Genomic DNA, 27,318 nt, shown 5'->3' on the forward strand with positions numbered 1-27,318 from the left:
GTCTGGTGTTAATGATGAGTAATGTCAAAACAGAGTTTTTACCTTGCAAATCATATCCGAATGAGAAAAGATAATAATTTTGTTCAGACATCAAAAAGTCATAAACTAAAAGAGACCTCCAGGAAAACTTATGTTTAAAATCATAAACCAGGATGACATCCTAGTATTGCAATGGTCATCGTGCTATCCACATTGAAATAGTGTTTTGATAAGTTACGGTTTGCTGGCCCTGTGGAAGATAGTGAAGATAAAGGAATAATCTCTGTACGGGAGGAGGGGTGAGAAAGACCTTTCAGATGTGAGGTTATGTGTTGGCATTGGAGCTGTGACATCTATCTGCGGACATGTGGCGGGGGGAGAGATGTGTGTCAGGAATAATACTTATTACTGTTCATCTCAATCCACATTTCCGTTAGTTTTGTTATTTTTCCCTTATTAAATAAAGTTATGCCGATGATTATAATCAATAAAAATATCCTAAGATACATTTGTAAAAGTTAATCTCTTCCCACTGTCCCTACTCTATCCATCTGATATTACTAATGTTAACAACCTGTTATCAATTTTCTTTATGATCAAACATACTTAGAAGTATCTATGTAAATATTTAATAATTTACATGTAATATTTATTTCTATATTATAAAATGGGAAACAGTATGCATCACATATAGTAAAGGTAGGGTTTTATTTTTGGTTTCTATATGAAACTTTGTTTCAGATATGTGAGTGTGTAAGAGAGAAAGAGAGTGTGGGCTCACTTTAGATGATCCCAATTTTGGTGGCAACATCTACAGCCTCATGGTCAAGAACCAGTCGAACATATGCCTTCTTCTAGCCGTGAGGCCTGATCAAGGTGTTGACTTTGGCTACGTCCCTGTCGTAGAGCTTTTTCACAGCCTGCTTGATCTGGTGTTTGTTGGCTTTGACACCCACAGTGAACACAAGCGTGTTGTTATCTTCGATCTTCTTCGTGGCAGACTCTGTGGTCCAGGGGAACATGACGATGGCATAATGGTCCAGCTTGTTTCTCCGGAGGGCGCTCTTCCTAGGGTCTTGGGCTGCCTTCTTAGTCTCAGGGTCTTGGGCCGCAGGAAGGTGGGTGACATGCAGATCTTCTTTGTTTTGAGGCTGTGGACGCCTTTCAGCACGGCCTTTTGGCTTTTAAAGCCTTTGCTTTGGCTTCCGTTTGGGGAGGGGCAGGAGCTTCCTTCTTCGCCTTCAGCACCATCTTCATAAAAAGGCACTACATCTTGCTTTAAGTCCACCAAATAAAAGCATTATCTAGCATCCGGTTTGCAGAAGGTTATGGATGACAGTGAATGCTCAAAATCCATTTGCAGGGCCCGTGTAGACGAGGCCTCTGAAGAATTTCATCTGACCATTGACCAGAGAGCAGAATAACTTTGCTGTCAGAAAGCATATATTGAAAAGTGGATTATGCAGATGTAGTTAGATTAAAATTTGACAACATATCATTGGTTCTCCCTTTTGACTCATTTTAAATTTGTTCTAGTTTTTTTCTACTTTGCTTTCAATTGGGGTTTTTCTCTGTTTTATTTTGTTATTGTTGTTGAGTTATTTTGTGTTTATAAGGTATTTTTTATTTATATGAAAGCCCGAAAAGATAAATCTATAAAGAGTAGCTGGATTAAGCGTTTCTTGCGGTTATGGCAGGGAGCTTGGAAGGAAATGAGGAACTATTAAGGACAAGAAGAAAGGAAACCGTCTAAAGTGGATTGTGGTGCTGACTGCACAACTCTAACATGTTGAAACCACTGAATTGTATGCTATTTGAGTTATATGTCAATAAAACTGCTAAAATTTAAAAAATAAGAAAAGCTCATTGTGCAGGTGCGGGAGGTGGGGAGATGGCAAAAAACACACACACACACAAAACCCCACGACTGAGTTTGACCATGCTGGCTGGATAGACTTTTCTTCCTCCTCGGAGCTTCTCAATAAAATTCTCTTGCAACGCAAAAAAATAAAATAAAAAATCATTATTTACACTTTTCTCCTCCTTTAGTATTATTATGTCCTCTGGGTTCTCTTAATAACCATCCTTCTCTAGTTATGCTTATCTGTCTTCAAATAGGTAGCTCAACCCATCAGTTATGCTTTATAGGGAATAGTTGGTTTGACTGGTCATTACTAATGCATTTCTGCAGATAAAATTTCTCTTTTGAGAACGCTTCGTCATTCTAGATAAGGCCCACCAATGATTTTAGCAGAATCACTGAGTTGTACGGGTTTTTAAAACGTTTTAAGTCAATGTCTTCCTGCTCGTATTTCTTTCATGAGAGAATAGCGGCTTAAAGAGGTATCACCATCCTGGATTACTCTTTTTCTTTAAAAAGTCTGAAAATAGCATTCATTGCCTTCTAACACCGGAAGTTGTGGCAGAGGATTTGGATGAATTGTGGTGTCCAGATTTGGATGAATTGGGTTCTTTTAAAAATAGGTAATAAAAAATAGATGCTACATCTTGAATAGGTAAGGTCCAGCCAGAGGGATGGTAGATAAATACTGTAAAATATATATGCCCTTCTGATTATCTCGTGCTGCTGTTACAGCAATACCACAAGGGGATGGATCTAAGAAACCGAAATTCATTGACTCACAATTTAGGAAGGTAGAAGTTTGCATGTATGGAGCCAGCTCTTGGGGAAGATTTTATCCCTCTAATCCATGGTTCAGAAGGAAAACCTTTGTCTCTTCAGCATCTGTGGGCTTGACATTCCTTGGAAATTTCCAGGTGTCTTGGCATTGATCTTTCCCTGGATCGAGGGCATTCCCACAGAAGGGACCTGGGTCTGAAAGATGGACTCCATTCCCAGCTCTTCATTCTGTGTGGTCGCTGGTCCCCTCTGTCTGTCTGAGTCTTTCCCGCGTTAACTGGTGTAAGATAAAGTATGGCAAGGCCACACCCCGGAGAAACTTCCCCTGCATCCATCAGGGCTGTGCCAGGGTTACAGGGTGTTGCATTCCACTCTTAATCCTTGTACAACGGATTGGTTTAAGCAATTGGGTCACAGCATGGAGGACCGTTGCATAAGCGCTACCTTACACCATTACACAACTGCCAAACCAGACCAGAGAATCAAGTCCCAGCCAAGTCAACACCTACTTAATGGAAACACAATTCAATCTATAACAACTACCATTTCTAGTTCCCTACTCGTCTGATTCACACCCAATGTTACCACAAATAATGACTATTACCATATCTAGCTAATAGATACAGAAGTTTCTTGTTCACAATTGGACATAAATAGATATAGTCTTATTCTCTACATTATAAAAAAAGGTATTGTATAGTAAAGAACTAACCTTACCCAAACAGAGGTCTGACCCTGCGTTTGGCTATGGAAGGAAATCTCTAGGCTCTTGAAATGTCTTGTCTAGTGGGAGTGTTTTTATTTGTCTGGGATTCCAGTCACTGGATACTTTAATAATGTGATTTATGATTGGACTTTGGGTCTTGCGATATTAATTCTGCCTCCAAAAGGACCCAAAGGCTAAAGGTATTACATAGACAGTGTGTAATCAAGCTCAATGACACCTAGATACTAAAGCCTGGGGCAAGCTTCCTGGGGTGGTAATACTCGTGCATGTTGTCACACATTGCTGTCAGCAAGAGTCAGGTGTGCTTATGAGTTCAAAGAAAGAGATGATTGGCAGCTCCATCTCTGCAATCTTCCTGCGTTCTGTCCTACGTTTCTCTTGCTTAGACTGCTTTTGTTTTGTTTTTTAATCATTTTATTGGGGGCTTGTACAAGTCATCACAATCCATCCATCCATTGTGTCTAGCACATTTGTTGCCATCATCATTCTCAAAACATTTGCTTTCTACTTGAGCCCTTGGTATCAGCCCCCTACCTCATGACCATTGATAATTTGTAAATTATTATTTTGTTATGTCTTACACTGTCCGACGCCTCCCTTCACCCACCTTTCTGTCCCCCAGGGAAGAGGTCATATGTAGATCCTTGTGATCAGTTCCCCTTTTCCACCCCACCCTCCCTCCATCACCACTCTCACCTCTGGTCCTGAGAGGTTCATCTCTCATGGATCCCCTGTGTTTCCAGTTCCTATCTGTACCAGTGTGCATCCTCTGGTCTAGCCAAATTTGTAAGGTAGAATTGGAATCATGATAATGGGGGGTTGGGGAGGAGGAAGCATTTAAGAACTAGAGAAAGTTGTATGCTTCACTGTTGCTAAACTGCACCCTGACTGGTTTGTCTCCTCTTCACGACCCTCTGTAAGGATGTCCAGTTGCCTACAGATGGGGTTTGGGTCCCCACTCTGCACTCCCCTCATTCACAATGATATGATTTTTTGTTCTTTGATGCCTGGTACCTGATCCCTTCGACACCTGGTGATCACCCGCTTGGCCTGGCTTTATTCTGTATTCTTCCTCTAATAAATTGCCGCTATGAGTGTAATCACTTCCAAGGAGTTCTTTGCGTCTTTCTAGCAAATTGTCAAACTTGAGGGTGATTTGACTCCTGGACTTGCGATTGGTGTCAGAAGCGAGGTCAGTTTTGTGTGGACAATATTCTCTGCACCACGGAGAGACTCCTTGGAGGTTTCCATCTTTTGTTATTATGAACAGGACAGTCATTCCACACAGTGCAATGAATTGTGCAAAACAACACTTAGAAAATATTCATTCGAATCTTACGGTACCATTTATTGAATGGTCATATCTTCTATAGTTATTGTAATGTATTTAATAATTGTCACCCTGTCCCCAGAATTATGCTATTTTAGCACTGAAAGTCCAACATTCCAGGCACCATCCCAGTCTTAGACTCCATCACTGATATCAGATGCCACTTTTGTCAAATCCCCCCTTAAATTTGGTCTTTAGCATGTATCCTTGTGCTCTCCGATCCCTTACATTGGCATATCTATCTCTTCATGCAACAATACACCCCGATTTGATTATCCGAGCATTATAATATGTTTTAATAATTAATTGCTCTTCTTCATTCAGCATTTTCCTATTTGTTTTTCTATATATATTAATTCAGTTTCTATGAATAGAAGTAACTAAGAAATTAGTTGCTTGCTGTAGTTTAGCTTATAATCTAGTTTGAAAATTGAAGCTTTCTTTTATCCTGAAACTTTAAAGTGTACCTTAGCATAAGCTCTGTGAGCTTTGAGGAGAAAGATGGTAAATATTTTCAATTATCTAGTTTTATATGTTCTGAAAATAGTAGCATGATTTCTTTAACCATATTTTCTGTGCTAGGGCATTTCAAACCTTGTGATGAATCCCCTCTGAACTAATCCTTATTGTGATTTTTTTAATATAATGAAATGCATTTTCAAGACGTTAGAAACTAAAATGTGCTCATATTAAACCCTTTCATTCAATGAAATCCAGTTACTGCCCACAGGTTTTTTAGTTCTTTTCTTGAAGGCAGAAATCCCCAATTGTTCATATTGTCCTCATTTCCAGACCTGGAAATTCACATTCAATGAGAACACACGACCTATGCATCTTGCTCACAGACATCTGACTGTTTTAACAAAGACCTCGTCAAAATCATGCTAATTCCCATGAGGGACCTTGCAAGTGGGTTTGGGCTTTCACCATCATCTGCAGCCTTCTGCAAACCAGGTGTTCAGAATTTAAGCTCAAACATGATTTCCTTTTCTGGGTTTGTTTGGTTTTTGTTTGGGGGATTTTTTTGCAATTCTTGCCTCACACATACTGGTGTGCTTCTTCGTGTGAACTTCAGCTTGACCTTCTGATGAACCCCTATGCCTAAGGCAATGGACCAGAGACGGGAAAGAACTTGTTACCACACAGAGTACATTGCAGGGTGGATTACTTCCAGTGCGGTTGAAATGGGACACCTTGTCACTGAGCTCCCTTGAGCCTCAGTGGATAATTGCTCCAGTTTTTAATATTTTTTGCATTGTTACCAATTGAAGGTTTTCTTTGTTTTATTGTGTTATTGTTGTTGGGCCAATTGTGTGTGTGTGTGTGTGTTCTGTCTTGATTTTGTATAATTTTCTGTATATGAACCCAAATCAGATAAACCTATAGAGACAACAACTGGATGTGTAGGTTCAAAGGGATGTGACAGGGGTGCTGTCAGGAAATGGGGAGCTGCCCCCAATGAGTAGAAGGGACAAGAAACATCCTAGAATTGATTGTGGGAAAGGTTACACAACTCTTATGAATGTGATTTAACTATTGGAATGTGTGATGTGTGATTTGCATATCTGTGAAGTTGTTCAAAGTAAACAACCTAATTATATATGTTTTAATTATACCAAGTCGCAACAAAAATAATTTGATGGTTGGGGGTCACCACAACATGAGGAACTGTATTAAAGGGTCACGGCATTAGGAAGGTTGAGAACCACTGCTCTAGCCAGTCTCTAGCTCCCACCAAATGACCTTTCCCTGCATAGGTCTGGTAAGAAGGTGGGGGAAAGATACAGATAGAATTCATCTGTAATTGAGAAGAGGATTCCATGGAGACCCAGCCTGCTGTGTATAAAATGAGCTCTGAGAAACAGGAGGTAGGATCTCACCACCAGAAAGATCCAGGAGAGGCACATGCCCTCTGGACCTCAAATTCGTGTGCAGTGAACCTCCTGGATCCAGATGACAGTTACAACAACATCGGAGGAGCAGCAGCAGAACCAGGAGCCAGAGCATGAATCAGAGTGGTGAACTTCCTAACCCATAGTGCAACTAAAGCTGAGTGCTTTTGTGCAGGAGGCTAAATTGTGGCGTGGGATGCCTCTGGCACTTCTTGGAGAAGTTGGATTTGCTGACCCAAGGAAGTGGAGCTCAGTGCCTGGGATGAGGTGCCTCTGGGCACTTAAACAAGGGAGCTGCATTTGCTGACTCAGAGCTTGAGCCGAATGCCTTTGAGTTGAGGTTTGTAGCAGAGTGGTATGCCCTTTGGGCATTTATTAGCAGACTTGACAGAACTTTGTAGCATGGCCTGGTAAACAACTCAATCCTGAGCACTTCTCACTGCATTACAGCTTGTTAACTTCCTTAATAAACCCTTTAGTTATGAATTTTGTCTGTGAGTTCTATGTAGCCATTTCCATGGATATTAGAACCCAGAGAAGTAAATTAAAAAAACAAACCTTAAAAACACATATTAAGACATTACACTGTTTTGGAAGAAGTACAGCCAGAATGCTCCTTAAAAGCAAGGATGAAAAGACTCTCTCACATACTTTGGTCATATTATCAAGAGAAACCAGTCCCTGGAGAAGGCTATCACCCTCGGTAAAGTGGAGGGGGCCACACACACACAAAGGAAGGCCCTCCGTGAGATGGACGGACACAGTGGCTGCAACAATGGGCTCACACATCAGAGCACTGGTGAGGAGGGCACAGAACCAAGCGGAGTTTCCTTCGGATGTACATGGACTGCTGCTAGGAGTCAGAACTGACCCAATGGCTTCTAAACACAATAATAACAACATAGAGATAGATGCATCTATTTATTAAAGACAAGATATCAAAATAATATGATACTTTTAGCACCACATTAGCAAATGCTACTTATTTTTCTTGCTTCTTTATTTTTTAACCACTATACTAGCCCAGTTGCTTAGTTTTCTGTTGATGTTTGTTTGTTTGTTTGTTTAACAGATTGGCACAAGCACATTGGCATAGTCTTCTTTGGTGTGATGGTTACGTTTTTTGATGTGTTGTTGTTTTGTTTGTTTGTCTGGTCACATCTATTTTCATTTCACGGAAAATTATTCGTAGGTCTAGGTCTTGATCTCTAGATAGCTCTGGGTCTCATTTGGGAATGTTCTTGCTGATGTTACATAAGGACCATCTTAAAAATCTACTTATCTAGTGCCTCTGTAGCCTAAAGACAAATAGATGGCTTTAACAGGCAGACGTTTCTTTTCTCACAATTTAGGACTTGATGGCGCCTAACAACAACAACAACAACTACTACTACTTCTTTCCCTAGCCTGCTGTCCTTTTCCAAGGACGGATCGTTCCTGATAACATTTCCAAAGTATGCAAGACCACGTGTCAACATCCTTGTTTCTAAGAGTATTCTGGCTAGACTTCGTCTGTGACTGAGCTGTCTGACTTGTGGCAGCCCATGGGACGTTCAAGAGTCTTCGCTAGAACCACACTCAAAGTCTTCAATGCTTCCTTATTCACTGTCCAACCTTCACGTGCAAATGAAGAGATTGGAAATGCGATGGCTTGGGGTATTTAGCCCTCAGATTGTCGTCCTTACTCCTACACTTCGATGCTTAAAAGAGACCCTGTGCAGCAGAGTTAGTCAATGGAGTGCATCGTTTGATACCATGACTGCTGATTCCAGGAGCACTGATTGTGGATCCAAGCTAGATAAAAATCTTTGACAACTTCAGTTCAATCTCCCTTTCTCAATAGTGTTTTAAAAATTAGTACCTTGGGCTAATCAATGACACTATATACAGAAGGTCTGTACATCACAGGGAAATGACTGAAGATTTCCTACCATAAATTAACAAGGAGGTCTCTAAGATAAGCCAGAGGCAAAAAAAAAAAAAAGACTCAGGAACAGATTTGGGGCTCACATTTAATCCTAGCTCCAATCTAAAAACAATTAGTTCTCATACATGGCCCTGCTCCATATTCTCCCTCATGAGGGAAGCACAGAAGAGATGGGTGCTATAGCAAAGTGTGATGAAGACATAAGATGATGCCCAGCTATGAGAGTAGCATCTGGGGTCTTAAAGGCATGTATCCAAACAAGCAGCCATTTAAGTTAGACGTCAACCAAGACCACATGGAAGAAGCACACCAATGTCTAGACACACCAATATCTGGAATCCAAGGACTGGAAAATATATAATCCAAATCTGAAGGAGTGAACAATATCAGAGCTTAAATTACAAGATTCTGGCATGCAGAAGGCTATGGAGGACACTGGAAGCCCAAAACACATTTGCAGGATCTACACAGGGAATAAGCCTCTGGTGAAATCACCATAATTGAGGGATGGGAATAGCCTGGTGAGCAGACAGAGTATTGGAGAAACGACTTCAGTAGATTAAAATGATTAATCTGACTTGAGTGGTTAAAACCTGGTCATTGGATCTCCCCTGCGATACACTTTGGGCGGGATCTGGATTTTGATATTTTAAATATAGTTTTTTTCATATTGGGGTTTATCTCTGTTGTATTGTGTCATCGTGGGTAGCCTTCCTGACTCTTGGTTATGAGTCTTTCTATGTTTTCAGTGTATGAAACTCAGCATGATGAACCTGTAGACACAACAACTAGAATATGGGTTCCTGGGGGGTGAGGTCGGGGAAGTGGGGGCAGAGATTAAGGGTGAGCTGATAGCAAGGAATTCAAGAAGGAAGAAAATGTTTTGAAACAAATTTTGGTAGCAATTGTACAATACTGCTTAATGTGGATGAACTATGGAACGGTATGATGTCTGGGTTAGCTCCTAATAGCAAGGCTTGAAAAAAATACTTGACAGCTTCAATCAGTTCTCTGTTTCCCACGATGTGACCTACTGGTCCAGTGTGAGGGTTTCTGTTTCCTTGACATTGAGCTGTAATCCACACTGAGGGCTGCCGTCCTTGATCTTCATCAGCATGGATTCAGGTCTTCACTTTCAGCCAGCAAGGTTGTGTCAGCTGCACATCGCAGGCTGTTCATAAGCCTTCCTCTGAGCCTAACGCTGCTGTGCTGCTTCACATAGTGCAGCTTCTTGGATTATCAGCTCAGCATACAGACTGAAAAAGTATGGTGAGAGGATACACACTTTTCTTAATTTTAAACCATGCACTACTCCCTTGTCCTGTAAAACAGCTGCCTCTTGTTCCATCTACTGGCTCTGCATGAGCACAATTCTTTTGTTTGCAAATTTGAAGTCTGGCAACCAAATCTGTATTCCTGTCATCCCAAAACATTAATCTGGGGCATTATGAATATTTTGACTGTGTCTCCCTTATTTCACTATTATAATCTTCTCTAGCATCCATTTTCCTTTTTACGTTCTATGACTCTAATCACTGTGGAGCAGAATTGTAAGTTGTTCTGCTTGTATTCATAACGTTCCATTCCTGGAGATTTGCTTGCAGGTTTTGTTTTGTTGTGGTTTTCATGTGGGTCACTGGATACAAAATAAAGCAGTAGTCTCAGAAAGGAAGTGATCTCTGTCATTAAAGGATTCACAATCTAGGGGAAGAGTTCGATATATAAAAAAATGATTGCGGTCATATAAAAAAGCAGCACCATAAGGAGGTGTGGGGATTATGAAGGAACAAGAAGAAGGGCTAATTCACTCTGCTTGGGGTTGGCAATGATGACGTGACCTCAGCAGAAGGTGACTTTGTCCGCGATAAGTAACCATTCTCAGCAGACGGCGCAGCATCTGCGGATCTACGGTGGCCCGACTGTGGAGGGCAGCGAAGGATTTGGCAAGAAGAATCTCTTTAAGGAAAAAGCACCATGAGTTTTCCTGCAACTCAACTTGAAGTAATCTCTACTGGATTGGATATGTTATTGTGTAAGTAAATCGAGTCAAAGTAAGTTTGCTTTCAATTCTAGAAACGCTCTGGAAGTTTTTGGTTCTGTGAGTGTCCCTCCCATATGCTCCCAGAACACACCAACATACCATCCATGCCCCAATGTCATGAGAAGCAGGAGGTGGCGTTTTCATGATCAGAATCATGATGGAACAAATTACATGAAATCAGCTACACAATAGCCTAGGTTTACCTATTCTGGGGCCGCAAGAAAACCTCACATTTTTATCAAGTTGGAAAAAAAAATCAAAAACCAAACCCACTGCCATTGAGGCGAGTCTAACTAAGAATGACTCTATAGGGTTCCCTGGGCTGTAAATCTCTACCAAAACAGATTGACTAATTCATGATGGCCTAGGACCGTTGCAGCTCTTAAACTTGGTCTTTCCGAGAACAACAAGGAGATAAGGTTCTTTGGGCATGTCAATCAAATTCAGCAAGCAGCTTGCACAGGGCTGCAAGTCCCTGTGAGTTCTCCATCACTTCCTGTAGGGGCTGCTCAGACAAAGACTGCTCGAGACAGACATGCCACAAGCACATACCCTGTTTCCCTGAAAATAAGAGTGTCTTATATTAATTTTTGCTCCCAAATATGCGCTAGGTCTTATTTTCACGGGATGTCTTATTTTTCCATGAAGAAGAATACGGTACACATTTATTGCTCATTGCTTTATTAAAAGAGACCTTGCACTTCCTGTCTGCTCCGGCTGCACTGTGGCCAACAGTGAGCTGTGCGGAGGCACCCGCCGCTACGGTCCAGAGTCCAGAGTTATGGTAGCTTCGAGGGGCCTTATTTTGGGGGAGGTCTTATTTTCAGGGGTGCCTTATATTTCAGCGAGAGGCAAAACTGTAAGTAGGTCTTATTTTCAGGGGATGTCTTACTTTCGGGGAAGCGGGGTAGACCTGTGGAGAGCAAAGGTCGCAAGAGAAGTACGAACAAGGGTCTGTGAGGTCAAAGAGTAATGGGACCCCCTGTGGTTGAGGGAACCCTTACGAGGTATCCACTGGGGTGGATTTGAAGAATGAGAGAGCCACGTTTTTTATCACCAACTACATGCTGGGCATTAACATGCAACGTCATGTGTTATCCTCCCAACACTCGGCCAAGCAGGTCTGCCATCCCCGTCTGACTGGTGAGTACCGTGAGCTTCTAGGAGGGTAAACAACTTGCCTAAAAACTCACACCGACAGAATGCAGAGCTGACGGGGAGAGCCAGTGGGTCTCCCCTACAGCGCTGAGGTTGACTCTTCTTGGGGGGAAAATGGAGGTCTTCAAAGGTAAGGACCTATCAGCGCCAAAGGCAGGAAGGCAGGAAAGAACAGTATTTATTGAAGAGCCAGGGTGATCTGGCCAAACTAGCAAGATGGAGTGCGTGGAGAAGTTGAGGGAACATGAGTTATATATATATATTTAATCACTTTATTAGGGGCTCATACAATGCTTATCACAATCCATCCATCCATCCATTTTGTCAAGCACATTTGTACATTTGTTGCCAACATCATTTTCAAAACATTTTCTTTCTACTTGAGCCCTTGGTATCAGCTCCTCTTTTTCCCCTTCCTCCCTCATGAACACTTTGATAATTTATAAATCATTATTTTTTCATGTCTTACACTGGCCGATGTCTCCCTTCACCCACTTTTCTGTTGTCCGTCCCCAAGGGAGGAGGTTATATGTAGATCATTGTGATCAATTCCACCTTTCTCCCCCCACCTTCCCCTTACCCTCCTGGTATTGCTACTCTCAATATTGGTCCTGAGGGGGTTATCTGTCCTCAATTCCCTGTGTTTCCAGCTCTTATCTGTACCCGTGTATATGCTCTGCTCTAGCCAGATTTGTAAGGTAGAATTGGGGTCATGATAGTGGGGGGTGGGGCAGGAGGAAGCATTAAAGAACTAGAGGAAAGTTGTATGTTTCAGCCGTACTATACGGCACCCTGACTGACTCACCTCCTCCCCAAGACCCTTCTGTAAGGGGCTGTCCAGTTGATTTTGTTTTGGTTTGGTTTTTTAAGCATTTGGACAACACTGCACCTCATTTAAATGTATTAAGATATCTCCTAGGCCAGACATGCATTTACTTATTCATTCAATATTTATTCACTGTTTCCTTAAAATCATAGTTTTCCTTCTTGTGACCTTTGTCTTTCCTCTCCTTTCCCAAGCCCAACTTCTTTTCCTTTTATCGCTTCTTCCTCCTGCCTTAAACTCTGACTAGCAAACGTCAAGGCTTCAGCAAACAACCCTTGAAAGAACTGTTTATCCCCACATCCAAAACAAGAGGCACAGAACCTAGAGCAATCTCCAACAGTTCCAACAGCAAGCTGCACAGCACTTCGTGATAAAAATGACTGCCCGCATCAAACCTCAGACATGACCCCTCTCTCCTCCTTACGCCATAAAACTCTAATTCTGCTTTGACTTGATTACCTGGTCAACTGCTGCTCCCTGATGCATGCCAGTTGACTAAAGTCTTTAATAGAGTCTCTTGAACAATTCCTTTATTTGACAAGATCTCTAAGTTAGACATTTTATTAAGTGCTTTATATATACTTTCTCATTTAACCTTCACAGATTACCCTGATATGCAATATTATTCCCATTTTACAGATGCCAATTCTGAGGCTTGGATTCATTGGAGGAGTTACCTAATGCCCAACAGCTGGTGCGTGGTATAGCCATGGTTTAAACCTTGATCTACCTGACTACAACCACAGGCATAAGTATAGATGGCAAAGCCAGAAGATGGGAAGCTGAGAGGCAAGGAGGGACTGCCCTCTATGACCCAAGCCTCATACTCTCTGCTTTTACGTACTTCATCTCACCTAATTTTGACATCCTAGTGAATATTGAAATTTCCAGTTTACTAGTGAAAGAAAGGAGGTTCAAGTAGGGGAGCATCCTGAGTTCACCCAACATGTTGGTCTGCTAACCACAAGGTCAGCAGTTCAAAATCACCAACCACTCCACAGGAGAAAAATGAGGCTTTCTGTGGTAGGTAGTTACATAATTTCATGTCATCGTGAAGATATATAAAATTGTAGGGCTGGAGTTTAGCCTGTCAATCAGCTCACAGCCTGATGGTGAGACTCCTTGTGGGCAAGGTCTGGACATGGCCTCCTTCTCTCTCTTTCTGCCTTCGCCTTCCTGCTACTGGGCCACTCTGAGCCCTGCCAGAGCCCTGTGATGAACTCTGCCATTGGATCCACACGACTTTGCACCCACCAGCCTGTGATCTTCCTGCATTCTGCATGATTGCATGTAGCTGCATGAGTCTGAAGAGGGACTAGTCTCAGACTTATGAACTAGTATTGAACTTATGGCCTTGATATGGACTGGGCTGGGATGTTTGATTGATATATAATTACTTCTTGATATAACGCTCTCTCTTACACATATCTGAGTGCTATTGGATTTGCTTTCCTGGTCAACATGGCCTACCACACTTTCCAGTCCCATAAAGACTTACAGTCTTAGAAATCACAAGGACAGTTCTACTGTGTTCCTATCGGGCTGCTATGAGTCAGAATCAACTAGAAGACATTAAATTTGGTCTTTGGTTTCACCCACTTCCTGGAGATGGGGTTTCCCCAATTGTCTTCCTGCACATTTAGTCAGTGTCTCCTGCTAAACTTGTGACTAGCTTCCTCTCAATTCTCAAATCCATGAATTTCCAAAGGAAACACTCTCTAAATCTTATTGTCCCACATTCATCTCCAGTCTAACTGCTGCCCTTGTGGTTTATATTCATCACCTTCATTTTCTTACTTCTCATCAATTGTTTTAATGTAACTGCTGTCCCCGGCACTCTACTAAAAAAAAAAAAAAAAAAAAGATTTAAGGCCCCTTGAGGTTTCCTAATGGTCAAATTTAATGGCTGATTCTCAGCCTCTGTCCTTCCTGAACCTTATATAGATTTGATAGTGAGTTAAAATTTATTGTGCCAACTTGGCCCATAAACACATGTGGGGTTAATTGAAGGCCAGAGAGATAAATGGCTCAGTGAGCCTCACCTTTCTAGTTCTTGGGTCTCTTGCTTTGTGATGGTCAGATCAGGGTGCAGCTACCTTAGCCAGTTCCCTGCCTCACCTGGCAAAGCTCACTTCCTGCAAGGCATTCCCAAGGAGAAGTCGCATGGACCTACCCCAATGCAGCCCTGAGTGCTGGAGCAGCCATGTGGAGACCCCTGCCAGGGCTAAAATGCTTACACGTTCACTGATTCGGCTTTCCTCTTGCAGTCGGCATTATACTGTATGTTTTGTGAGATGGAGGAGGACTTTATGGATTGGTGTCGGACATATGGGTTAATGGTGGACTTGTGGATTTGGGCAACACTGGGTTGGGATGTTTTCTTGATTTGCACTTAACCTTTATAGAAAACTCTCTCTTATACATGAGTTTCTGTGGATTTGCTTCTCTAAAGTACCCAGATTAACACAGATAGTAAAAATGGAGACAGATATTGATATAGATAGGCCCTCTACTTTATGAAGCATGATGTCCTTTTGTAGTGATTGATGTTTGCTGATGAAAAGTCCCACGTGAAAGGTCAATAAAAATCAGCAAAACCCTCAATGAGCTGGGTTGACACAGTAGCTCAAGGGGCTCAAATATTAGACTCATGAAAACGGCACAAGCCAGGCAGCATTCCATTTGTGGTATGTATATAGGATTTCCATGCTGAGCGACTACTTCAGGTGTTGGAGGTAAGGGACTCTCCCTCCCAGCAGGTCTCCCTGACACATCTTGGAAGGACCCTGGAGTTCTGAGGAGCAAAAATTTAACTAGAGAGAAAACATTTGACAGTAGACTGATTTAACAGGGCTTGACAATAGACAGGCATAGGATGGATTCTTGGTGTGCCCATGTCCACCCAGAGGTTATAAAGGAAGCTGGTGGCTGAATTTACTTGGTGTTGGGCTCTAGCTGGCTCAAGGGGGCTGACTGATAGACAAGGGAAGAAGACAACACGTTCATTTGGCACCAGAAACACGGATAAGGATAACCGTTAGGCCAGATGAAGAAGGCTCACTGGGACTACTTTCTATATCAGACCCTTGAAAGAAATGTCTACACCTCAGAGTAATTCACACACCCTACAGGCTGTGATCTCTTTGAGGGTAAATACCAGGTTTACTTCTATATGTCCCTACAGGACCCAGCAGTGAGGTTCATTCACTCTTAGGCGAAGCTACACACACACTTGATGGCACAAGACTGAAATCCATCCCCATGCTGTGCACATGTTTCCCCCCTCAGGGAAGTCACTCTCCACTCTGAACCCACGGCTCTCCATGGGTCCAGGAAGCAGTGAGCGCTGATGGTTCTGTATTTATATTAGCCATTTTTAGCCAGTTGCCATGGATATCTGGGAGGTAAGCAAGGTAGCAATGCTAAGTAAAATTAAACTTTGAAATATCTGGCACAAGCACAGGAGAGGTGGCTTGTTAGTGGGACGTTGTTTAGACGCTAGGTCTCGCCCAGCAGAAGCTCTGGGCCGCCATCAGTAGCGTGAATAAGTAAGCGGAACTGTTGCCTGGGCTGGGCATCCAGAAAAGGCTGCTGTGCGGTCTTCGCTGCTTCGCTTTTACAGATCGCAGCACCTGTCAACTTCACTCAGCCAAATTCCGAGTGAAGCAGTTCCTCTACCTTTTACACATTGTATGACAGTGCTATCTATTTCCTGTCAGATTAGCCCGATTCCCTGTATTTATGAGCCTTTGGTTATGCAGCTCGATGGATGATTTTAATTCTATTGTCCTTGTCTTTATTAAACTGCTACCCTCGGCTGGGTTAAATTGGGTCGTAAAAGCCGTCTCACGTTATTTTCTGTAGCATAAATACAATGTCGACTGCTCCGTGTGCTGTCAGGTCTTGGGGGTAATGAGTAACCAACTTCCATTGCCCGCTGAGAAGGCTGGCTCCCTCCCACTCCATGGCCGTGCTGACAAGGCCAGACTGTTTTCAAGCCGCACCATGTCTGCTCTCCCCAAGAATCACCTAGTCGATTCCGCCCTAATCGTATTCTCAGAAAGAAAGAGAAAAGGAAAATAATTCCGCAGCAACTCTCTTTTTTATGATTCAAAATTCCCTTATACGTGTCTTCTTCCCGAAGAACAACCAGCGCACCGCCATCGAGCCGATGCTGACTTGAAGTGACCCGCTGGGGTTTGAGACTGTCACTGTTGACGGGAGCACCAAGCCCAGTCTTCCTTGTGGTTCCCAACTGCCGGCCATCAGATCGCAGCCCAACCCCTCCCCACTGCACCACTGGAGCGCCTCCAAACATTTTTCTTGGGCAGGAAGAAGTGCAATGGTCATATTTGAGCAAATACGGTCTCTGGGTCAGTAATCTGGTTGATGGCATCTATACAATTTCTTCCCTCTGGGCTGGCCTGTAATGACTTGTGAGACCAGTCTCCTACTCAATGCGGAGCCCACTGCCCGGCTTATTTAGCCAGGGGTCCTCTCAGCTGGCAGGACTGGGGCTGACTCATGAGACAGCACTCCCAGAGGACAATTTGGGAGTGACTCAAGAGTGGCTCTGGAAGACTCCAGGGAGGGAATTTGGTCTGGAAAGGCAAGGACTCCCCAATGCTTAGACAGGATAGAGTTCTCAGGTTCGAGGGGAGGGGCCTGCTGTTCAGTAGCATCCTCATACTCATTGCTAAACTAGTCCATGAGCTCCACTTTCGGAAATAAAAACAAGCATTTTATGATCACCATAGCTTCCCCTATCCGTCTCGCGAAGGGATCGGAGCTTTAGAACAGAGACCAGGAATGCAAGGATTCCGCCGGCTCTTATTTGGGTCTCTCTGTCCCTGTGGATATCAGAAAACCCCAGAGATGGATGAGCTTGTAATAAATAAAATGTAATGAGGGAATTATGTGTACAGTCTTGCCTCAGTCTCCCCTAAGCGCTATTTCTTCATAACAATTTTTTTCTCTTTTCATTTTATTTCAGACCATCATGGCCACAAAAAATTACCTTGGGGGCCGCGTGCGGCCTGCAGGCCACCAGTTGGACACCCCTGGTCTAGCCCAAATGTGGCCTTAAACTTTGGTTCCATTTAACTCAACTTAGAAAAATGACAGTTTCAGGGATATGCCACTAAATCCAGAGAACATACAGTAAACAAACAATTCCAAAACTCAAATACAGTATAGAAAAAGCCTACTTTTCGGAGTTTCCCAGGCTGCAGGAAAGAGCTTCGGACTCGGTCGGTTTAGAGGTTGTCAGGCTTCCTGAGCCCAGATTGCTGACAGCTGCCTTGCTTGCTTCCCCTCCCTACTCCCAGCCTGCCTCCGCCAACAACAGCCGCTGTGTTTTTCACCATCTAAATTAGGCTCCTGGTATATCCTATATTCTTTCCAACTTCCTCTCCAGGTGGGACGACAAGCGGCCAAGTCATCCTCAGTCTCCCTAAAGCCACATGAACTCTTCCCTCGGCCCCACTTTCCGATCAGAGAGTCTTCTGTCTTCTGAAAGTTAATTAACTGGCCTGTGTCGGAAAGGGACAGCAAAGAAATGCCAGGAGCACGGAGAGACCAATTTGTGGGTAAGACTCATAGATACAAGAACCTAGCCTGAATAATAGACTATCGGATCCGAAACAGCCAGAAACTGCAGGCCTGATAGTTATTCCAGAAGTGAAACACAGTTGAAGGTCAGAGAGAAACGGAGTTCTTATTCAGAGAGGCTAAGTGAATAAGTGAGTTCACACATTTTTCCCTCGGCCAATTCAATCACGTTTTTATGATGCTTTTTGACCTACCCAGCTGTGGTCGTCTCCACAGATGGCTGCCATAAATGCCTTAGCTTCCTGTACATGCACGCTACTTTACTCATTAAAACAAATGACTCCCCTCCCAGTGGACGATGGTCAGATTCTGGGGCTTCCAAGTATAGGCCTTAAGAGAACTCGTAGCTTCCGCAGACCTTCCATTTGAAAACCAGCTGCCAAAAAGAAGCGCAATTGCCCTGGGACAGTAACCTACGAAGCAGCTCAAGAAAGCCAGGTGAAGATACTACATGGAGAGTGGGAGGTGCTTGACCAGCACTCTGCTCTTCATCCTCCTTCCCCAGAGATGCAAGGGAAGAAGCTATGGTGGATTTCCTCACCCCAGCACACAGCAGGAGAGTCTGTCAGCAAAACCCAACTCAGATTGTATAATCACAAGAAACCAGATAGTGTGATTGTTTTAAGCCACCGAGCTCTGAGTGGTTTGTGACATGGTAAGAGATAACAGAAATATCACTCCACGCCATCGCCACCTTCTTCATGCTACCTTGGTGTTTTGGTAGACACGTTGTAAGTGTTGGTTTGTTTAATAGCTAGTCTTCTCAAATTCTTAAAGGGAATGACAGCGGCTTAAGCATCTCTGATTCCCCCGAACAGCAGGGGCTTACTAATTAGTTGTTGGGTAGATGGCTGGCTAGATGGATGGATGGATGGATGAGAGGTGTTGAATTAAGAAGCTCTTTTTCCTAAGACGGCCCAAAGGGATGGCTTAGCTCGAGAGAAGTGCTCTTCTCACAATTCCTGCTCAGACACACACAGAAAAGCGAATGAACTTAAGACAAAAATACAGAATGAGGAAGCTAAACATGAAAGAGGTATCTGCTCAGACCAGTCATGTTTAATCTCATCGGTGAGGAAGAGTATGCAGTCGCTTATTGAAGACCACCATGTGGTTGTCTTAGGAGCCGTTCCACCCGTATGACGGTGTGCCCAACAGAACAAAGTGCCACCTGGTCTGTGCCATCCTCAATGATGCCTGTGTTTGGACCCACTGCTGCAACCGCTGTGTCAATCCATCTCATCGGGGTCTCCCTTTTTGACCGCTGCCCCTCTACCAAGCGCGATGTCCTTCTCCAGAGGCTGGTCTCTCCTGATAACATGTTTAAAGCACATGAGATGAAGGCTTGCCATTCTTGCTCCTAAAGAGCATTCTGATTGTGCTTCTTCCAACACTATTTGTTCATGCGTTCACTTTCAAGAGTGTCTACCAGCCCCACAATTCAAATGCGGTGATTCCTCTTCAGGCTTTCTTATTCAGTGTCCAACTTTCACATACATATCAGACGGTGGAAAATGCCATGGCTTGGGCCGGGTTCACCTTAGTCCTCAAAGCAACATCTTTGTGTTTCAGCACCTTAAAGAAGTCTAGGACAGTGGATTTGCCTACAGCAATGTGTCCTCTGATCTCTTGCCTGCCGCTCTCACAGCATGGATTGTGGATCCAAGCAAAAGGAATGCTTCGACAACTGCAAACTTTTCCAAGTTTATCGCGATGCTACCTGCTGGTCCAATTGTGAGGACTTGGGTTTTCTTTACATTACGTCGTAATCCACACTGAAGCCTGCAACCTCTGCTCTTCATCAGGTGCTTCAAGTCCTGCTCACTTTCAGCAAGCAAGGTGGTGTCATCGGCATATGTGGTTAATAAGCCTTCCCCCAATCCTGACACTGCCTTCTTCTTCAAACAGTCCAGCTTCTCTGATGATTCGCTCAGTAGACAGATTGAATAAGCATGGTGAGAGGATACCATCCTTACACACACCTTTCCTGATGTTCAACCATGCAGTATTCCCTTGTCCTTTTTGCATTTCATCCTTGTGCTGCATCTTGATCCACACACAAAGTCTGCGTGGGCACAATTAAATATTCTGGAATTCCCATTTTCCTCAAGGCTATCCATAGTTTGTTCTGGTCCATAAAATTGAATGACTTTGCATAGCAAATAAGACACAAGTAAACCTTTTTCTGCTTTTGGCCAAGTTCCATCTGCCATCAGCGATGATATTCCTTGTTCCACGTCCTCTTCCGGCCGGACTTTCTGACAACTCCCTGTCATTGTGCTGCTGCAACCATTGCCGGATGGTCTTGAGCAAAATATACTTGCATGTGATATTGATGATTCTGTGCTATAATTTTTGCGTTCAATTTGTCATACTGTGGCGACTTGCATGTTGCTGCGATGCTGGAAGCTGTGTCCCGGGCATTTTCGGACACCAGCAGGATTGTCCAAAGTGAAGAGGTTTCAGAAGAGCTTCCAAACGAAGAACAGACTCTGAGGAAGGCACAGGCCGTCCACTTCAGAATTAGCCTCTCAAAACCTTATGGATCGCATCAAAACATTGTCAGGACAATAATGGAGCAGCTTAAAAATAAGAACTGAGGGAAATGCCCTGTTTGGGGTAACAGAATGACAACATAGGAAAGCATTTCTAAGAATGTCTGTTTTAGGCGAATGTTGTTGAGAGAAGATTCAAAGAACGAAAGGAAAAATGTTTGTCTTCCTATCTAGGAATAAAGAATTAAGTCAAAATAAATGAATAAACATTCTTCACCTACTAAGTAGAGATGATTGAGGTTTAAATTTTAGTGAAATTAGTAGGGTGCCAGAAAAAGTCAAAATGAAATAACCAATGAAGTGAATTCATTATTAAATTTACAAAAATAATTTCATAGTCTTTCAAAGTAATAAGACTCAAAGTATTTAGCAAATTTTGTAGCCGAGGTGAGGCGCGCACCATCTGTGTAGCAGAAACCATCACCAAATGCTTTCAGGCATCTCAGTGCTTAAATGTACCAGGGGGTCAAAAATGGGAAAAGTAAGGACTAGAGATATTTAAAAATAAATCTTTGAAAATTAAAAGCAACAAATGAATAGTAATACTGGCTTATCAGGATTACCACAAATTCTTTAAAAACATGCAGGTTTAATTCATAATCACCACACTCAGTAAAGAAGCATCACATAATCCTTTTCCTTTTAGGATTATATTAAAGACGATGCTGCCTCTACTAGCCCCTGGTCCTGCAGCATCCATAATGTTCAGGAAGCAACCTTACTAGTCAGTGCTGATATGTTCTCTGTCCACATCCATGTGGCCCTTTGAGACTAAGATGTGCCAGGGTTGGAGCCAGAAATCTTTTCAAAGGCTAGAAACCCCTGGGTAGAACATCCCATCTCCCTAGCAGCGTCATGTAGCCTTGCACTTTTAGGAGACCATTATGCCCTACTTTGGAAACATGTATTCTTTCTCAGATGAACCACTTCAACTTATATGATGATGCATCAATTAGGAATTTCCAACTACAAATAATTTCTAAAAACCCTAAACTCAGACTTGCTTTGAAAAATTAGAAAATTAATGGATTGTGGTGACGGTTGCACAATCGGTGAGCTTAATAATTTTGACACTGACTTGTACACTTAAAAATGTTTAAGGGGTTGGTGTTTGTGAATGTTTCACAACAATACATTTTCATAAATCAAAATTAAGAGAATTGTTATTCTAGTTACGCATAGAAAAGGCTTTAGGGAAGGTGAGAGTAGGGCTCTAGCCCGTGTGACCACTTGAAACTACGCGGACGTCAACACATCCTTTAGTGTGCCTCGGTTCTCATTTTTGGTAGGTGCCGGTTCGTCGGTTCCGATTCGTGTGAACCCTGTGGGAAGCACCGCCCAGGCGGGCACCATCCGCACCATTGTGGCTGCACCCCTGGCTGCTCCACCGCCGTCTCCTCGATGCCCTCCCTCATTTTCACTGGTCCTCCACTGGACTCAGCACCAGGTCCTTTTCCGGGAAGGGGAAACATGTGAGACAAAGTCTTGCCATTCTCAATTCTAAGGCACATTCTGGCTGTGTTTCTTCCCAGACAGTCTGTTTGTTCTTCTGGTAGTCCTCAGTACTTTCCGAACTCGTCACCAACACCATCATTCGGAGGCATCAGATCTGGGGTCCGTCTTATTCACGATCCAACTTTCACATGCAGATGAGAGGCCGTTGGCAAGGCCATGGCTGGGTCAGGTGCACCTAAGTCCTCAGAGTGACATGCTGGCTCTTCGACACTTTGCAGACGCCTCATGCGGTAGATTTGCCCAACATAATACATCATTTCATTTCCTGACAGCTGCTTCCATAGACATTGATTGTGGATCCAAGCAAAACGAAATCCTTGACAACTTCAGTATTTTCTCCATTTAAAAGTAGGGAGCCCTGATTCACCTCCTTTCACTATGGCTAGATTTGTAATGAATAGAGTATGCAGTATAGAATGTGGCAAAAAATAATATGTGTGGCTTGGTACTCAAACCAACAAATCTAACTCATTACCCCCAAGGAAGTTCTGACTCCAAGACCCTATGGGACAGGATAGACCCACCCTTATGCGTTCCTCAGATGCTTTCACCCAGAGTGAGGCTGCTGGTTTCCAACTGCTGACCTTGTGGTTAGCAGCCCAGTGCACAACCCACACTGCCACCAGGGCTTCTGGATACTAGAACGTCTTGTCTCTATTATCATGTACTCTGTGGGAAGCCAGCTCCCGTGTGGGGAGGACACGGAGGCAGGTCTATGAAGAACAGAAGCCTCTTGTCGGCCCCATGAAAATGTACCATCCGTGTGAATGTGCCATCTTACGATCAGATTCCCCAGCCCCAGGCAAGCCTTCAGACACCTGCAGCCCCATCCGAAGGACCCTGTAACTGCTTCTCGTAAGACTATCAATCCGAACGCAGCTAGGCCACTTCTGAATCCTCATCCAAATAAACAGTGAAATAATATCTTTATTAAATTGTTAAGCCAGTTAGCTTGGGGTCATTGTTATGCAGCAAGAGATAATAAAAATATTTATGGCACTGTGGAAGAGACACTGGACTGCTAACACAAAGGTCAGCTGATCAAACCCACTCGCTGCTCCGAGGGGAAAAGAGGAAGCAGTCTGCTCCTGACAAGCTTGACAGGGCCGCTGTGAGTCGGGATCGACTGGAGCCCAGGAGCAGTGAGATCAAAAGGTAGGGGCCACTACCAGGTTCAAAGGGCACCGTCTCCACATAAGATGCCCCTCACTTCTAACGCCAACTGTATGTTCAGGAGTTCCCAATTCACTAGAAGAGTCCCCAGAACTCACTGAAGGCTGTTAAACTCATAAATATAATTTATTTCAGGTAAAGGATCTAAAGAAGAAACCGGATGAAGGAAGAGAAACATAGGGTACATCCGGTGGAGTAACTAATGGGGCGCATCTCTTGCCCTTCTCGCCGTGGAGTCAGGACATTTTTCCTTTGTTGGCATCACTGTGTGACGAGGCACAAGTGGGTGCACGCACACACATAGAAAATTCCCCTCCACTTCGGTTCCCAGAGCTTGTGTTGGGGCTCCACTGTGTAGTCCTGGCTGAATGGTTGACCACTCATCTTTTACGTGAAGAGACTCTCAAACAGATCTGACTGACGTACTAATTCTCCTCCACAGATGTGGCCACCCTCCACATCCCGTCCAGCAAGACAGGATGCTCACACTGTCTTCAGGATATTTCCTTATTCTTTTGAGGGTCACCACTTCCCATCATCTCTCCTCCCTGTTAATGCCACCTAGCTGGTTTCTCTTGCTTCTTCACAGTCTGTTTTCAAAACAGTAGCCAAAGCTATGTTTTCCATGTTCAAAACTCATTTTTAAAAACCTCTAGTATTTCTTTACATTACTCAGACTAATTGCCAAAAAAACATTACATCCACCCACAAGGCCCCACATAACCCCCTAATCTTCCCTAGCACCAGAAGCACCTCCAACCCCTTTTCTTATTTTATCTTCACTGCCTCACTAGCTGCACTAACCTCCATAGCCTTAAATGTAGCAGGGACGTTCCTTTCTTAGGGCCCTTGTGCTGGTTGCTTCCTCTGTCTCCAAGGACCCTCTTCCAACTCTCCACTTGGGTAATTCCTCGCCTTCTTCAAACGAGGTGTGATTGTTAGGTTTTTTGTGCCAACATGGCACCTGTAAGAAGATATGGGTGGAGTTTAGCCTGTCAGTCAGATCGCTGCTTGATGACCTCCTTTGGAGGTACAACCAAGATAAATGGCTCTCTGGAGGCTGGCACCTCTCTCTCTGCCTTCACCGCCATGCCAGTGAGCCAGCGCCCTGTGGTGAACTGTACATTGGATCCACATGACTTTGCATTCACCAACCTGGGATCAGTCTTCCTGCATTCTGCATCACTGCTGTGGCTGCATGAGTCTGAAGAGGGACTTATGGACTAGTATCAGACGTATGGACTTGAGTTGGACTGGGCTGTGTTCCTGATATAGAAAGCTTTTTGATGTAAAGCTCTTTCTTACACATATATGAATGTCACCGGATTTGTTTCTCTAGTCAACCGGGCCTAACACACTTGGCTTAAAATTCTCACCTTCTCAATAAGGTCTACCAGGAGATCCCCATTTAACCCACAACATGAACAACCCCATCGAGACCTCTGTGTTGTCTTTGCAGCTTTTCTTACTCTGATGACCCTCTCCTATTGCCATTTTCCCCATAGTATTATCATCTTCTGTGTCATTTACTTAATTACTACAGTTATTGTCTATACCATTCCCAACACCATATAAGTTTCATAAACACAAGGATGTTTGGAAATCCTTGATTGTGCTATTCCCAGGTAGGGTGTTCAACGATGTTTGCTGAATGAATCCATGGTTGGAGGAAGGATAGCACTCTCACCAATCCTATTATGTGGGGTCTCTTTTCACCGCCATTTAAGGAAAAGTTCCGTAATGTGCTTGGTCTTCCCAGACAAGGTGATGGGGAGGTAGGGTTAATGCCTAGCCCACACCCTTCCCCAGAGAACCTTCTTGCAGAAGGTCTTAGAGAATCACTATAATTAGGCCCCCTCCTTTTCCCTCAGCCATAACTTGGACCATAATTATGGAGATTTTTTTTACCAAGCAGATTTCATTAAGTTCAAGAAAATGTAAAAATTATGAAGATGGCCTGAGGCTAGAAATGGCATCCGTGAAACGAGGCTCTTAACGTGGATGCTATTTGACATCTGGGAAATATGCGTGGCAATCACTCTTGTCTTGAAACGTGTAACAGTGTCCTGAGCAGGCGTCTTCCTTCTGATGACTTCCCTCTTCACCTCGGCTTCTTAGATTTGTACCCCAAAAGTGAAATTACCAATGAGTCCTTATGCCTATTTCTGGGATATTTGAATCGTCAGTGTTTCTGACCTTGGTCCCTCCTTGATTAATCAAGTGTTTCCATCTCAGCAGCAGAAGCCCTAGGACCCTCAGTCACTCTCGGAAGAAACCAGGAAGGAAAGAGTGGTGGGTTCAGAAAGGCTGGTGTCTGACCGAGAGAAGCCATCCAAGATCCTGGCCTAACCCTGCTAACCACTGCCTCACACTGGGTTTGCCCACCCAGGAGGGAACACCCAGTGACGGATAAAAATGTGGGGCCCATTCCAATCCAAGAAGAGTTTCTATTCAGGCCTGAATAGAACCAGAGACCTGCTTTCTGGTGTTATCATCCAAATGAGATGCAGTGATCCAGCTGTGAACTCCCAGTGCGCTCCAATGACGTTCATAAGGTGGCACTGAATTCCCTTCAGAATTACAGCCTCCTTCCTGGGCTCTTTCCTTTCCAGCCCAGGAAGCTTGTCTGCCGAAAGCCTCCTTTCCTAGACTAACTCTGGTGCTGATTACCTAGTAGGCTTTTGAGTTTATTTAACATTTGTGTCGTAAGTAAGAGAAACAAGGGGCTGGAAGGGCACGTGTAAATACTGCCCACAGGAAAGAGAAAGTGATTTGAAAAGTAAAAGTGGAGTCATCTCTTTCCAACAGAGATGCTGAGTCTTGGCATGTCACCGGCCGTCGCTGATCTCATGAAACTGATTACAAAATCTTGGCAGAATGATGCTAAGGCCATGATAAGGACTTCAGCTCACTGCGCCTGAATGTTCTATCCCTTGAAAAGGACCACAAGTGGACTGGCCGGCCACTGGGTGGTAAGTACTATGTCACTCGGAATCAAAGAGCACTTTTAAAAGAGATTTATGCACCAACCAGGGAATTCGACTAAAGATGCTTTTAGGTTTCCTTCAAACTGTCATTTATGAGTGTGGTCCTGAGGGGCCTGCGCTTTAACTGGGAACCGAAGACAGACTCTTCCAGAAGCTGCGGCAGGACTGTACACCGGAAGCGGTCCATCTAGAACAAAAAGGCCAGAGGCCTTAGGATGCCTCTCTCCTAGCTCCCAGTGCAAACCTAGGCAACACGGGCTGACCTCACCGGGACCTAAGGAAGACTAATACAGTAAATAATCCTTTTTGTTCATAGCAGTTTGGTACCAGGACCTCCAATTTTCTCCACAAGTGGTATAACTTAGAGAAAATGCCCGTTCCATTTGCCCTCTGTTGTAGATTGAATTATGTCCCCCAAATCTGTGTTGTCAATCCTACCCTCTGTGCCTGTAGTTATCACCCCGTGTGGAAACGGATTGTCTTTCTTGTGTGAGGCAGTGTCGATGCAGGGTGTATTTTTAATCAATCTCTTGTGCTCAGAACGAGAGAATATTGCAGGGTCCTAAAATCAAGAAAGGTGTGTGTCATGGTTATATCCTCTCAACTTATGTATCCAATCTGTATGTCGAGCAAACCGAGAAGCTGGCTTATATGAAGAAGAATGTGGTAACAAGATTGGTATAAGGCTTACTAACAGCCTATAGCACTCCAATGGCACAGCCTTGCTTGCCGAAAGTCAGGAGGACTTTGGAGCCTTTGAAGATCAAGGATTACATCTTAATGTGAAGAACACCAAAAGCTTTACAACTAGACCACTAGGTGATATCATGATAAATGGAGAAAAGATCAAAATTGTCAAAAGGTTTTGTCTGGCCTATGATGCTCACCTTCCTGACACAACCACTGAAGACAAAGCGGGTGAATAAGCAAATGTGGTGAAGAAAGCTGATGGTGCCC

General features: G+C 43.7%; 1 pseudogene; it reads right to left on the bottom strand.

Annotated features, from left to right (window-relative positions):
* Positions 1-833: 833 nt before the first annotated feature.
* LOC115869857 overlaps positions 834-27,318 on the bottom strand; it is a 53,858-nt pseudogene continuing 27,373 nt past the window's right edge.

This window comes from Echinops telfairi, unplaced genomic scaffold (assembly GCF_000313985.2).
Source record: "Echinops telfairi isolate 266 unplaced genomic scaffold, ASM31398v2 ScPeMD7_60;HRSCAF=208, whole genome shotgun sequence".
Lineage (NCBI taxonomy): Eukaryota > Metazoa > Chordata > Mammalia > Afrosoricida > Tenrecidae > Echinops > Echinops telfairi.